The sequence below is a fragment of the Tiliqua scincoides genome, chromosome 1 (genome assembly GCF_035046505.1).
Source record: "Tiliqua scincoides isolate rTilSci1 chromosome 1, rTilSci1.hap2, whole genome shotgun sequence".
NCBI lineage: Eukaryota > Metazoa > Chordata > Lepidosauria > Squamata > Scincidae > Tiliqua > Tiliqua scincoides.
Window position 1 is genome coordinate 310,637,535 of NC_089821.1, and position 12,030 is coordinate 310,649,564.

The following is a 12,030-nucleotide window of genomic DNA, read 5'->3' on the forward strand; positions in this document are numbered from 1 at the left end:
GCCAAATTGGGGCCCAAGTTGGGGCACAGATCGTGGTGCTGGGGGATGCCTGTTAAGCACCCTGGCCTATACAGTGTGCGGTGCCACAGGGTTCTGTTTGGTTCCTCATGCTTTGCAACATCTACATGAAACCACATTTGCCTTTGCAAGGTAAAGACAGAGTATAAATTTTAAAAATAGCCACTGACAGAGCTCTCCTCGTCTGTGAATTTGTTGACTCACCTTTTAAAGCCATTTAAGTCTGTGGCCATCTCTTCAGTTTGTGGCCACAAGTTCCAAAAAGTAATGATGAACTGCTGTGAAGAAACCCCGACTTTAATCAGTCCCACCAACTATTTTCCATTAAGGGCCCCTGCCTGATAGTGTAGTGAGAGAGTAGAGGGAAAGGGGTCAAGTCCCTCTGGAGGAATGCACAGTGCTGCTGCTGCACAGATTCCATACATTTTGATGGAATGTGAGTGGAGAATGTCCTGGTCATACTCATGGCCATAGAGACTAATCTGGTTGCTCAGGGCATGAGCTTTTGAGGCAGCAGCCTAGTTGGCTAGACTGAGTGCAACCCCATCAAGGACAAAATGAAGGCTTTTCATGGCTGGTTTGTCATGCATGGCAATTTCTCCATCCTAATGACTCATCTTCCATTGCTACGGAAACCTCCAAAATGGTTCAGATTCTGATGCAGACAGCACTAGACGGTGGAAAAAGCACCCTCAATACTCATGTTTGTACTGGGCACACCCAAAGAGTCACTTTCTGTGCTAGCGTGCTCTGCTCTGCAGGAATTCTCAACCACAGAGATTATCCATAAAAAGCAGTTCTGACTTGAGTGGCCAACGGACTAGGTAGAAAATAGCCTGGCCTGCTTCTCTCTCTAAAACAGCAACCTGATCTGCAGTCATCAGCTGCAGATAGATAGATAACCATGATTGTTTACAGCACTGATGTTGAGATGCTGTTACAAAGATGCAGGAGCAGCACCTGGCCCTATACTGCTCTGGGCCAGGGTATCTTAGAGACCGCCTACTCCTGTACAATCCGGCTCGTCCTCTTAGGTCGTCAGAGAAGGCCTTTTTACAAGTGCCGCCGCCTAAGGAGGTATGTGGGGCGGCAGCACGAAATATGGCCTTCTCAGTAGTGACACCAACGTTATGGAACTCCCTTTCCCTTGACTTGAGAATGGCTCCCTCTCTTGAGACTTTTCGGCGAGGCCTGAAGACCCTTCTGTTTAAACAAGCCTTCTGAGTTCATGGCCTTTATAACATCTTTTATAACATCTTTATAACATCTTTTCTACATCTTTTAGTATTTTTTACAGGCCAGATTCCTCTATGATCTGCTGCTTTATGCTCTTTTTATCTGACTACTGTTTTTATGGTATCTGTTAATGTGTTTTTAATATGTTTTTTATCTGTTGGTTAAATTATGTTTTTTATCTGTTTTTAACATGTTGTAAGCCGCCCTGGGTCCCTTTTAGGGAGAAGGGCAGGATATAAATAAAGTTTAATAACAACAACAACAACAACAACAGGTATTTATATGCCGCCTTTCTTGGTCTTATTCAAGGCGGTTTACATAGGCAGGCTTTTATAAATCCCTTATTAAATAGGGATTTTTACAAATTGAAAGAAGGTTCTTTCTTTCAAGAACCACTACATTCAAGGTGTTACACTCCGATCTGGTTTAACGTTCTGGCCTCCATCCTCCCACGCTCAGAGCAGATGGAATAGCTCGGCTTCAGCTTGTCAGCTGCTTCAAGGTCACACGGTGCTGGTGGCCTCGAACTGGCGACCTTGTGGATGTTATCTTCAGGCAGACGGAGGCTCTACCCTCTAGACCAGACCTCCTGCCCCTTTATTATTATTATTATTGTTATTGTTGTTGTTGTTGTCGTCGTCAGCTGTAGGTCCTCTGGTGCTTGTGGGTTGCAAAGAAACCTGGGAGTGGAACTCCCCTGCTAACTGGGTAAGAGGCACTTTTTCAAGTGGGTGCTCCTCTTTTAGCAGGGAGAGAGTAAACTGGCCCTCCACACCCCAGCACTGTCTGTTCTAGTGGCTGCCTGCTGGGGTTCTTTGGCATCTTTTTAGATTGTGAGCCCTTTTGGGACCGGGAGCCATCAGCTGTTTGATTTTCTCTGTAAACCACTTTGTGAACTTTTTTGTTGAAAAGCAGTATACATATATATATTTATTATTAAACATATTAAATAATAATGATAATGACAACAACTCCCAGGGGAAGGGCATAATTAGCAAGGAAGCTGGCATGCTACATGGCTAGGAAGAGAGGTGTGGCACATACTTCCGAGTCATAGTGGCTGCGTTTGGAGGTAGGTTTCCCAAAGGCAGAAGTGCCTTGCTGTGAGATGCAGGGCCAGGCACAGGTTTGTGGGGACTCTTGCCCAGGGCAGGGCTCGGGCCCACACTCATACTGGCTTCACCCCAGTAAGACTGGTGGCTAGGGGCTGCTGCTGCTGCTCCTCCCAGCCTCAGCAGACCAGCCAGGCATTTGGGGCACCATGAGGAGGAGAGGAGACCTGCCAGGCAGCTGTGGGAGCAGCTCAGCAGCAGCTGGCAGGAGTCAACTGCACCACCACCTTGTGACAGAGTGAGCTCCACCTCCACCTGTTGCCAGGCATTGTGGGGTGGGGAGGAGCTGGCAGGCACATGTGCTTGCAAATGTCCAGGGAGGTGGCGTGCCACAGAAGCCTCATAAGAACAGCCCCACTGGATCAGGCCATAGGCCCATCTAGTCCAGCTTCCTGTATCTCACAGCGGCCCCACCAAATGCCCCAGGGAGCACACCTGATAACAAGAGACCGCATCCTGGTGCCCTCCCTTGCATCTGACATAGCCCATTTCTAAAATCAGGAGGTTGCACATACACATCATGGCTTGTAACCCGTAATGGATTTTTCCTCCAGAAACTTGTCTAATCCCCTTTTAAAGGCGTCCAGGCCAGATGCTGTCACCACATCCTGTGGCAAAGAGTTCCACAGACCAACCACACGCTGAGTGCCCCACCGCTTTCCAGAAGCTTGTCCTCAGTAAGGTATCCTCTACTGTCCCTTTCTCCTGGGATGAATCTCCCTGAGTTGGGGGGAGTCCCTCATGCTGTTGTGTGTGTTTTCTGCCACAGGCAGTGGCAAGAGCAAACTTTCTCAGCCCTCCTCTCTATGGGCACTGACAGAGGAGGCTGCAATGGGGCCATTTGGTCAAGAGAGGCTTCTGGCTTGGATGGTCAGATGCTGGCCTTGGACCCTCCCCCCAAGGATCCTTGGCACATGGGGCCATCCTCTGACTCCAGCCCTCCTAGAAGATGCCAGTGAGGATGGAAGCAGTGGAGAAGAGATCCAAACTGGAGCAGCTGGTGGCTTATACACCCAGAAGCGGAACATGACGTTTGCTTCCCAGTTCCCAGTCACAGCCCTGACTCTTGGCTCTCCGCTGTCATTGGTAGGGCTGATGGCCTGGAAACTCATCCTGAAGTCATAGTCCCATGGGGATGGGAAAGAGGGCTGGACCGTCCACTCACTGATACTGACTTCAGTTTAGTATGGGGTGGGATGAGTGAGTGGGCCAGGGCTCCTGGCTGCTTGAACCAACACTTGTATCTGAAACACCCCATTTTGACGGGGAGGGGAACCTCGCCCATCGCATGTGTTTCCATTTTGTTTTGGAGACCAATTTCTTAGTGCAAATCCTTTGTGGTTTGGTTTGGCTGCATCTATGGGACTGTGTTCTTATTTTGAAACAGAAGTCCTTCAATGTGAGGCGTTTGTGCAGTTCTTGGTGAGTCTGAATAGAAATCGAGAGTGTTTGTCTACTTCTGCTACCCTCTTCCTCTGCCTGATTCACACAATCTGCCACTGGGCAGAATTTCAACCCATCCAAAGGAGCCCCTTCCTTCCCAAACACTCCTTGCTTGTTCAACTCCAACCCTGTTCATTATTCTGCATGCCAGAAGGGAGCCATTTCTGTGGATCTCAGGCATTTAACACACGGGAGAGGCAACCTGAGAAAGCCATCCTTGTGGGTGCTAGCCTCATTAGCCAAGAAAGGCAGCCTGGCAATTTCAGAATTGAAATTGCTGGCTGTCCATACACAGAAGCAGCCACTGCTGCAGAAAGTACCCTCAAAGGAGGCAAGATATGGGCTATGTCAGAATGCCAGATGCAAGGGAGGGCACCAGGATGAGGTCTCTTGTTATCTGGTGTGCTCCCTGGGGCATTTGGTGGGCCGCTGTGAGATACAGGAAGCGGGACTAGATGGGCCTATGGCCTGATCCAGTGGGGCTGCTCTTATGTTCTCATGCTCCCTGGGGCATTTGGTGGGCTGCTGTGAGATACAGGAAGCGGGACTAGATGGGCCTATGGCCTGATCCAGTGGGGCTGTTCTTATGTTCTTAACTACAATTCCCAGGATGCCTTGCAGGTCTCTTGTTATCAGGTGTGCTCCCTGGGGCATTTGGTGGGCCGTTGTGAGATACAGGAAGCTGGACTAGATGGGCCTATGGCCTGATCCAGCAGGGCTGTTCTTATGTTAAGATGCTGAAACACACTGGGCTTTTGTACTCAGTTGCTTTTAGACATTCTCTCCCTTCTTTCCTTTGCTTCTTACTCTTTGTGCGGTGGTGTCATATCACCAGCTAGTATTTGTTTAGCATTTTGGACTGGCTGAAGTAGCATTCAACATATATAAATACATATGCCAGTGGCAAAACCCTCCTTTTCCAGGAGAGGGTGCAGCAGGCAAAGATCTCTCTGAGCATCAGCCAGTGCTTGGATAGCCAGGAGCTTGGATACTCTTTGTCCACACAGCCCATTGTAACAGCAAACTTATAATCACCCGCTTTTGCTCTCCCTGCTCTCCTCTGCCCATGCTGGAGGCAGACTGGCATCCTTTTTTTGCAGTGGGCAGATGGGGAAGACCTGAGCCATTTGTTGATTACGCAAACGCTGCCCAATAGGTGCCTGTGACACACAGTCACATTCTACAAGGCAAATTGCAACATTCCTTTTAGATGGAAAAATAATTACACTTTCCTGGCAAAAATACATTGTGCATTTGGGTGCTGGAAAGATGTGACCTCCCCCCAAGAAGTGTGGTTTTCTAGAAGGAAACCATCTGCATCCCACAGAATATATAAACAACTGAGCATTCAGCTTTCTGGGCAGCGGAGTAGAGTTCTGTGCCAGCCATGCTGACTTCTTGCCAGGAGCATCCATGCAGCGAACTGTGCTTCACAAGGATACATGGGGCATTTGCTTCTGAGGAAATGAACACATTGGAGCAAAGCCATTCCTTTTCCTCTGTATTATCCACTCTAGAATCTTGGCTCATAAATCAAATGCATGGCTTTCTTTCTCTCAGCAAACTGCCCTCGACCACAGCAGCCCATTCTTATTCGCTTGGAAGAAAGAAGCAGTTCCACTGAAAGCAACTGAACCTCTGATTAAATATTTTGGGGAGTGCTGAGCTGGGATACGAGCAGGAAAACCTTACCAGAACACGCACCTCGGTTTGGAAAGGTGATGGACTGCACAACTCCGGGGGATCCTATTGTGGGAAGGCCTGGAAGCTCTGGGTTTGTGCGCTTCACACAGATGCTGCCAGCATTGAAAATGGAAATGGAAAGAACACAAGTTGGGTGGTAGCTATTGGGTTCTAAAAGGGCAAAAGCTCTGAAGGGGAAAGTGTCACCCAGAGATGTGACTGTTGGTGGACTGGCTCTGGATGTGCCTGGAGAACAACTCAAGGAATACTTTGGTGATCATAGAGCGATGGAAGACATTTGAGTTTCCCATAGACACACAAGTGAACACGGAGGTTTCTGTTTCATCACATACATGGAGGAAGAACCAGTTTTGTTTTTTTAAAGTGTTGGAAGGCAGATACCATCCAATTGGTTCTGCCAAGTGTCAGCCCAAAGACAGAGATAGGCAGGGGTGGCAGCAATGGAAAGGAGGCAGAAGTGCTTCATCAGGTGGGCGACGTGGGTCCAGAGCATGTGGCAGGGTCAAGGCCAAAGCTGGAAGCAGGACTATGACAACTAGTATGATCAAGGATATGGGAATTACAGCAGTTGTTACAGCAGCTACAGTGGCTGTGATTATTCTGGGCACCACTGCCCCAGTTATGGCTCCAGTGGAAGGCAAAGTATGGGCGCAAAGACACGTGCTACTCACTAGAACAACCACCAACCCTGCTAAAGAAATACTTGGGGGGAGAAACCATGGGATTGCTGCAGGGTGGGTGTCACCCTGACCATGTCTGTCTTTGGGGGTCCCATGCTGCAGGCATACACCTCCGTTTTGCTCCCACCTCCCAGAATGGCTCCCAGGGGAGGGGCTGCTGGCACGGCGCATTCAGGCACCTGCAAAACTTTGTGCTTTGCACCCCCTCTAGCTACACCACTGGCACAAGGCATGTGCCAGAGAGTGCCGTCCGGTGGTGATTATTGCGAAGTCCTCTTGCAGAACATCAGGGCTGACTGGAAGACTGTCCAGGGTGGCAGGAAATTCTTTGGTAGAAGGTTTGATGCGTACAACAGATGTGGCCGCGTCATTTTTTTTTACTGGTTCTTGCTTTTTTGTGCTCTTGTCATCTGTGCTACAATGCCAGTCTGGTTCTTGTGCTTACACAGTCTCAAATAAGATGACTTCTTCTCTGAGGCCTGCTTTCTGGAGAAAACAACCAAGCCCTGTCCATGCACATGCCACAATACATGGAGATGCAGCTGTACTTGAGTCCCCTCCTGCCTACAACTTTCTCAAGGCATCAGCCCACTGAGTCCTTGCAATGCCCTCCTGAGACATAATGCAGTCCTCAGAGTCACTCCGGAAGCTTCCTAACTGATCAAGGATTTTGATCTCTGACTCAGTCAAGCCTGACTTGCTCTCTAGGATGCCACATGGTCTCTCTCTTTCTGCCTGTGGGTAGAAAGCTAGAATGGGCATCTCTGTTCAGGCTGAGAGCAACTCGCCTGTAGGTGGTGCTCTTTGTGCTGGAGTCAGTGACCATCCTCCGGAAATTACACCACTTGTTCTTTTTCTGATTCCAGCCAATGCAGTCAGATGCCCCGAGAAGTCCATGAGTAGGGAATGAAGTCATCTGTGAGTAACCATCACCACATCTTGTGGCAGTGAGTTCCACAGTAGCAGTAGTGGCAGTAGTGATAAGTGGCAGTAGCAGTAGTGGCAGTAGTGATAAGTAGACAACTGAAACTGCTGCTGAAGAGCTTAAACGGGGGAGGGGAGGGGGGCCAGAGGCAATTGAATGGCTGTGTTTTTCTGAGCTCTTGAAAGCTCTTGGGAAAGCATGCTATTTCCTCCCAAAAAACCGTGGGTCTGAGGAGATCCAAGGATCTGTGATCAGGACAGAGTCGATCCTACAGATGGAGTATGGTTTCAGAGAAGGGTCCAGCCAGGGGCTGTTTTTCTCCAAGGGAACCCAGCCATCAATGTTGGTGTTGGTGAGGATTCATCTTGAAACTAAGCTGAAGGCCCCAGGCAGGGAAAGACATTGGAACAACTGAGTGAGTGTTATTCTGCTGGGTGTGTCTGGCATTGATTGATTAATTGACTGTCCGATTAAGCTTTTGCCCTAGGGAAGAAGAAGGAGGGGCAGATTTCCCCCCTTTGGGAAGAGGAAAGAGGGGGGAGGTTTTCTCAGTTCACTTATTTGCTTGTGTGAGAAGAAGCTTTGGAGGAGACCTGCTGAGCTTGTTGTGGAAATATGAGAGCATAACTCTAACCTTACAAATCTAAAACTCGTTGGATTACAAATTAATCATTTTGGAATATAAACTCTGCTTTGGAACTCAGTTTTGTTTTCCTGTGGAGATCTTGGAGTGCCTGTGGAGAGGGCTGGAGATCTGCATTTCTTTGTTTTGCAAATATGGTTTATTGTGTTGAATTCCTCTCACTATCTCTTGGAAAGGAATGTGGTTGATATGGCAACAAAGGTAAGCAATAGAATCAAAACAACAGAATAAGAAGAATAGAACATCGGGAACATCTAGTAGAGTTAAAAAGACATTGCAAGGATAAGAACAGAACTTGAAAAATGAAGTAAGGAGGACAATACACTGAGGACATCTAGTGGTGTTAAAAATATTGCAAGGCAAAGGTTTATTTGACTTAAAATTTCCTTGTGTTGGTTTTTATGGGTGAACAGTTGATTTCTTGATGATGTGATGTGATATCAGGGTATTGTATTGGCAACCTTCAGTCTCGAAAGACTATGGTATCGCGCTCTGAAAGGTGGTTCTGGCACAGCGTCTAGTGTGGCTGAAAAGGCCAATCCGGGAGTAACAATCCCTTCCACACCGGGAGCAAGTGCAGTCTGTCCCTGGTCTGTCTCCCTGACTATGGGCCTTCCTTCTTTGCCTCTTAGCCTCAGACTGTTGGCAAAGTGTCTCTTCAAACTGGGAAAGGCCATGCTGCACAGCCTGCCTCCAAGCGGGCCGCTCAGAGGCCAGGGTTTCCCACTTGTTGAGGTCCATCCCTAAGGCCTTCAGATCCCTCTTGCAGATGTCCTTGTATCGCAGCTGTGGTCTGCCTGTAGGGCGCTTTCCTTGCACGAGTTCTCCATAGAGGAGATCCTTTGGGATCCGGCCATCATCCATTCTCACGACATGACCAAGCCAACGCAGGCGTCTCTGTTTCAGCAGTGAATACATGCTAGGGATTCCAGCACGTTCCAGGACTGTGTTGTTTGGAACTTTGTCCTGCCAGGTGATGCCGAGGATGCGTCGGAGGCAGCGCATGTGGAAAGCGCTCAGTTTCCTCTCCTGTTGTGAGTGAAGAGTCCATGACTCGCTGCAGTACAGAAGTGTACTCAGGACGCAAGCTCTGTAGACCTGGATCTTGGTATGTTCCGTCAGCTTCTTGTTGGACCAGACTCTCTTTGTGAGTCTGGAAAACGTGGTAGCTGCTTTACCGATGCGCTTGTTTAGCTCGGTATCGAGAGAATGAGTGTCGGAGATCGTTGAGCCAAGGTACACAAAGTCATGGACAACCTCCAGTTCATGCTCAGAGATTGTAATGCAGGGAGGTGAGTCCACATCCTGAACCATGACCTGTGTTTTCTTCAGGCTGATTGTCAGTCCAAAATCTTGGCAGGCCTTGCTAAAACGATCCATGAGCTGCTGGAGATCTTTGGCAGAGTGGGTAGTGACAGCTGCATCGTCGGCAAAGAGGAAGTCACGCAGACATTTCAGCTGGACTTTGGATTTTGCTCTCAGTCTGGAGAGGTTGAAGAGCTTTCCGTCTGATCTGGTCCGGAGATAGATGCCTTCTGTTGCAGTTCCAAAGGCCTGCTTCAGCAGGACAGCGAAGAAAATCCCAAACAAGGTTGGTGCAAGAACACAGCCCTGCTTCACTCCGCTTCGGATGTCAAAAGGGTCTGATGTGGAGCCATCGAAGACAACAGTGCCCTTCATGTCCTTGTGGAAAGATCTGATGATGCTGAGGAGCCTGGGTGGACATCCAATCTTGGGGAGAATCTTGAAGAGGCCGTCTCTGCCTCTGCGTATCAGGGTAACTGCTGGTGATATATGCGATAACAGATATTTGAGTTTTACAGGAAAGAAGACATAAGAAGGAAGAAAAAGGATGACAGGAAAAGGAGCGAAAGTTAGGGGCTCTCCCGCCCTGGAGTCAAGCTTGGGAAAACTAACAAAAGAGGAACTGAAAGGGAAAGATTGGAAGCAGACAATACAAGATAATATAGAAAAATTAGTGGCGATGGGACAGCAGCAGACAAATCAATTTCTGCAGGTTCAAGATAGTCTGAAAGTTTTAACTACACAACTAAATGATCTCAGTGTGCAACTGAAAGCTGTTAAAGGCCAAGTAGATAATACACAAAAGATTAGAAAATTAGAAGAAAAGACAACAAAAGATCAATCTAGAATACTGGAGATAGAACAGAACCAATATGATGGAGAGTCAAATTTAATGGAAATTCAGATGGAGAGTGCAGCTCAAGTGGTGAAAATACAAAATGTACCAGAACAGAAAGGGGAAGATACACGACATCTGATTGGTCATTTAATATCAGAGTGGATCGACACGCCAACAGAGGAAATATGCATGGATCTGGATTCAGCAAGAAGAGTGAGCACTTTTTATCTAAGAAAACATGAACTACCAAGAGAAATCCATGTGAAATTTGTCAGAACTTTTTACAGAGATAAAATATTGAAGATCACACAGGAAAAGGAATGGATGGTGAAGGGTAGCAAAGTGAAAATTCTGAGACATGTCCCATGGAGAGTGCGAAAGGAGAGAAAAGAATATGAAGAGCTAGCAAAATTCTTAACAGGAAAGCAAATACCATATAGATGGCTTCTCCCGGAAGGTATGTTTTTTCAATTCCAGTCACAGAGATATAATATAAATTCAACAATGAAAGTAGAAAATTTTTTGAGTACAGTGATGAAAGATGAGATGAGAAATGAAGAAACTGAGGAAGAGGAACTGAGAAGAAAAGAGCTAGAGATTGTAGAAATGGAGTTGGAAGAAAAGAAATCAGATGATTCAGAGATAACTGAGGAATCAGAAAAGGAAGAAACTAGAGGGGCAAGGAGGCATTCACCGATAGCAACAAGAAGAAGAAAAAAAAGAGAAAGTGAATAGTAAAAAGAAACATGATGGTTAAGGGAGGATGGAGTATTTACTCTGTCAACATAAATGGCTTAAATTCACCTCAAAAATGAAAGAAAGTCTTCCTTCAATTGTAAAAGTTAAATATGGATAGGTCATAATATTACATTAGAACAATGGGAATAGATTTGGAAATACTGTATAATATAAAATTTACTAGAGCAACAAATTTTAAAGAAAATGTACATAAAATGTTTTATAGATGGTACCAGTAAAACTGGTAAAAATGAATCAGAACATATCAAAAAATTGTTGGAAGTGTAAATGTGTAGAAGGGATGTTTTATCACATGCGGTGGACATGTTAAAAAAATGCAAGTATATTGGGAAATGGTAAGGAATCCAATACAAGAGATCATTGGATTTACGATAACCAGAGTTAATTTTGCTTAATATTACCTTAGATATTATAGATAAAGAAAATGATGTGTATTTAGTTACTATGATAAGAACATAAGAACAGCCCCACTGGATCAGGCCATAAGCCCATCTAGTCCAGCTTCCTGTATCTCACAGCGGCCCCACCAAATGCCCCAGGGAGCACACCTGATAACAAGAGACCTGCATCCTGGGACCCTCCCTTGTATCTGACATAGCCCATTGGCCCAACTATTATATGGCGTCCCCATATGGGTTACGGTAGCCAACAGCACTCTGGACCGAGTTGTGGCCGTTTTTTTTAGGAGGATTCTCGGAGTCCCAAACTCTATCCGGTTAGCAACGCTGACTCTTGAGTTGGGAGTCCACCTCCCCTCAACCATAGCATGGGCTATAACACTTAAATTCTGGCTCTGACTCCATCTGTCCCTTCCATCTGATTCCCTTCTTAATGACCTGTTAAGAGACCCCTTTTTGTCTAGCTGGTTTCATAAAATCGATTCCAAATTGAACTCCTTAGATCTTCCTTTGGAATCTTTAGCGGGCCTCGACATTAACAGCACCTATAAGCTAATCCAAACCAGGCTCTGGGAAGCTGAATTTACCTCTCTTTCTGCTGATCTTAACCCAGTATGTTCCCCTCTTTCTTTTGGTTTCTGCCCCTTTACTAGGTCAGCCCTCTAAATATTTTGATACTCTAATACAGGGGTGCTCAAACTTTCAACTTTAGGGATGCTGGACCTTTAACAAGTGTATAGAAGAGAGAATTGCAGCAGGTGCAACTTGTCATCCCACAGATGACAAGCTACACCTGCTGAAATTCTCTCTTCTATACACTTGTTAAAGGTCCAGCATCCCTAAAGTTGAAAGTTTGAGCACCCCTGCTCTAATAAATTCCTCCCTTAGAAGGGCTTTTATGCTCGCGTGTTTTAATATTTTCCCCTCCTCGTATCATCTTGGCAGATTATCCCGCATTCCTCGGAACTG

At 46.7% G+C, this 12,030-nt stretch overlaps 1 pseudogene; it reads left to right on the forward strand.

The window, feature by feature from the left end:
* Positions 1-5,461: 5,461 nt before the first annotated feature.
* Positions 5,462-6,187, forward strand: LOC136648286 (heterogeneous nuclear ribonucleoprotein D-like pseudogene; annotated as a pseudogene).
* The last annotated feature ends 5,843 nt before the right edge of the window (positions 6,188-12,030 follow it).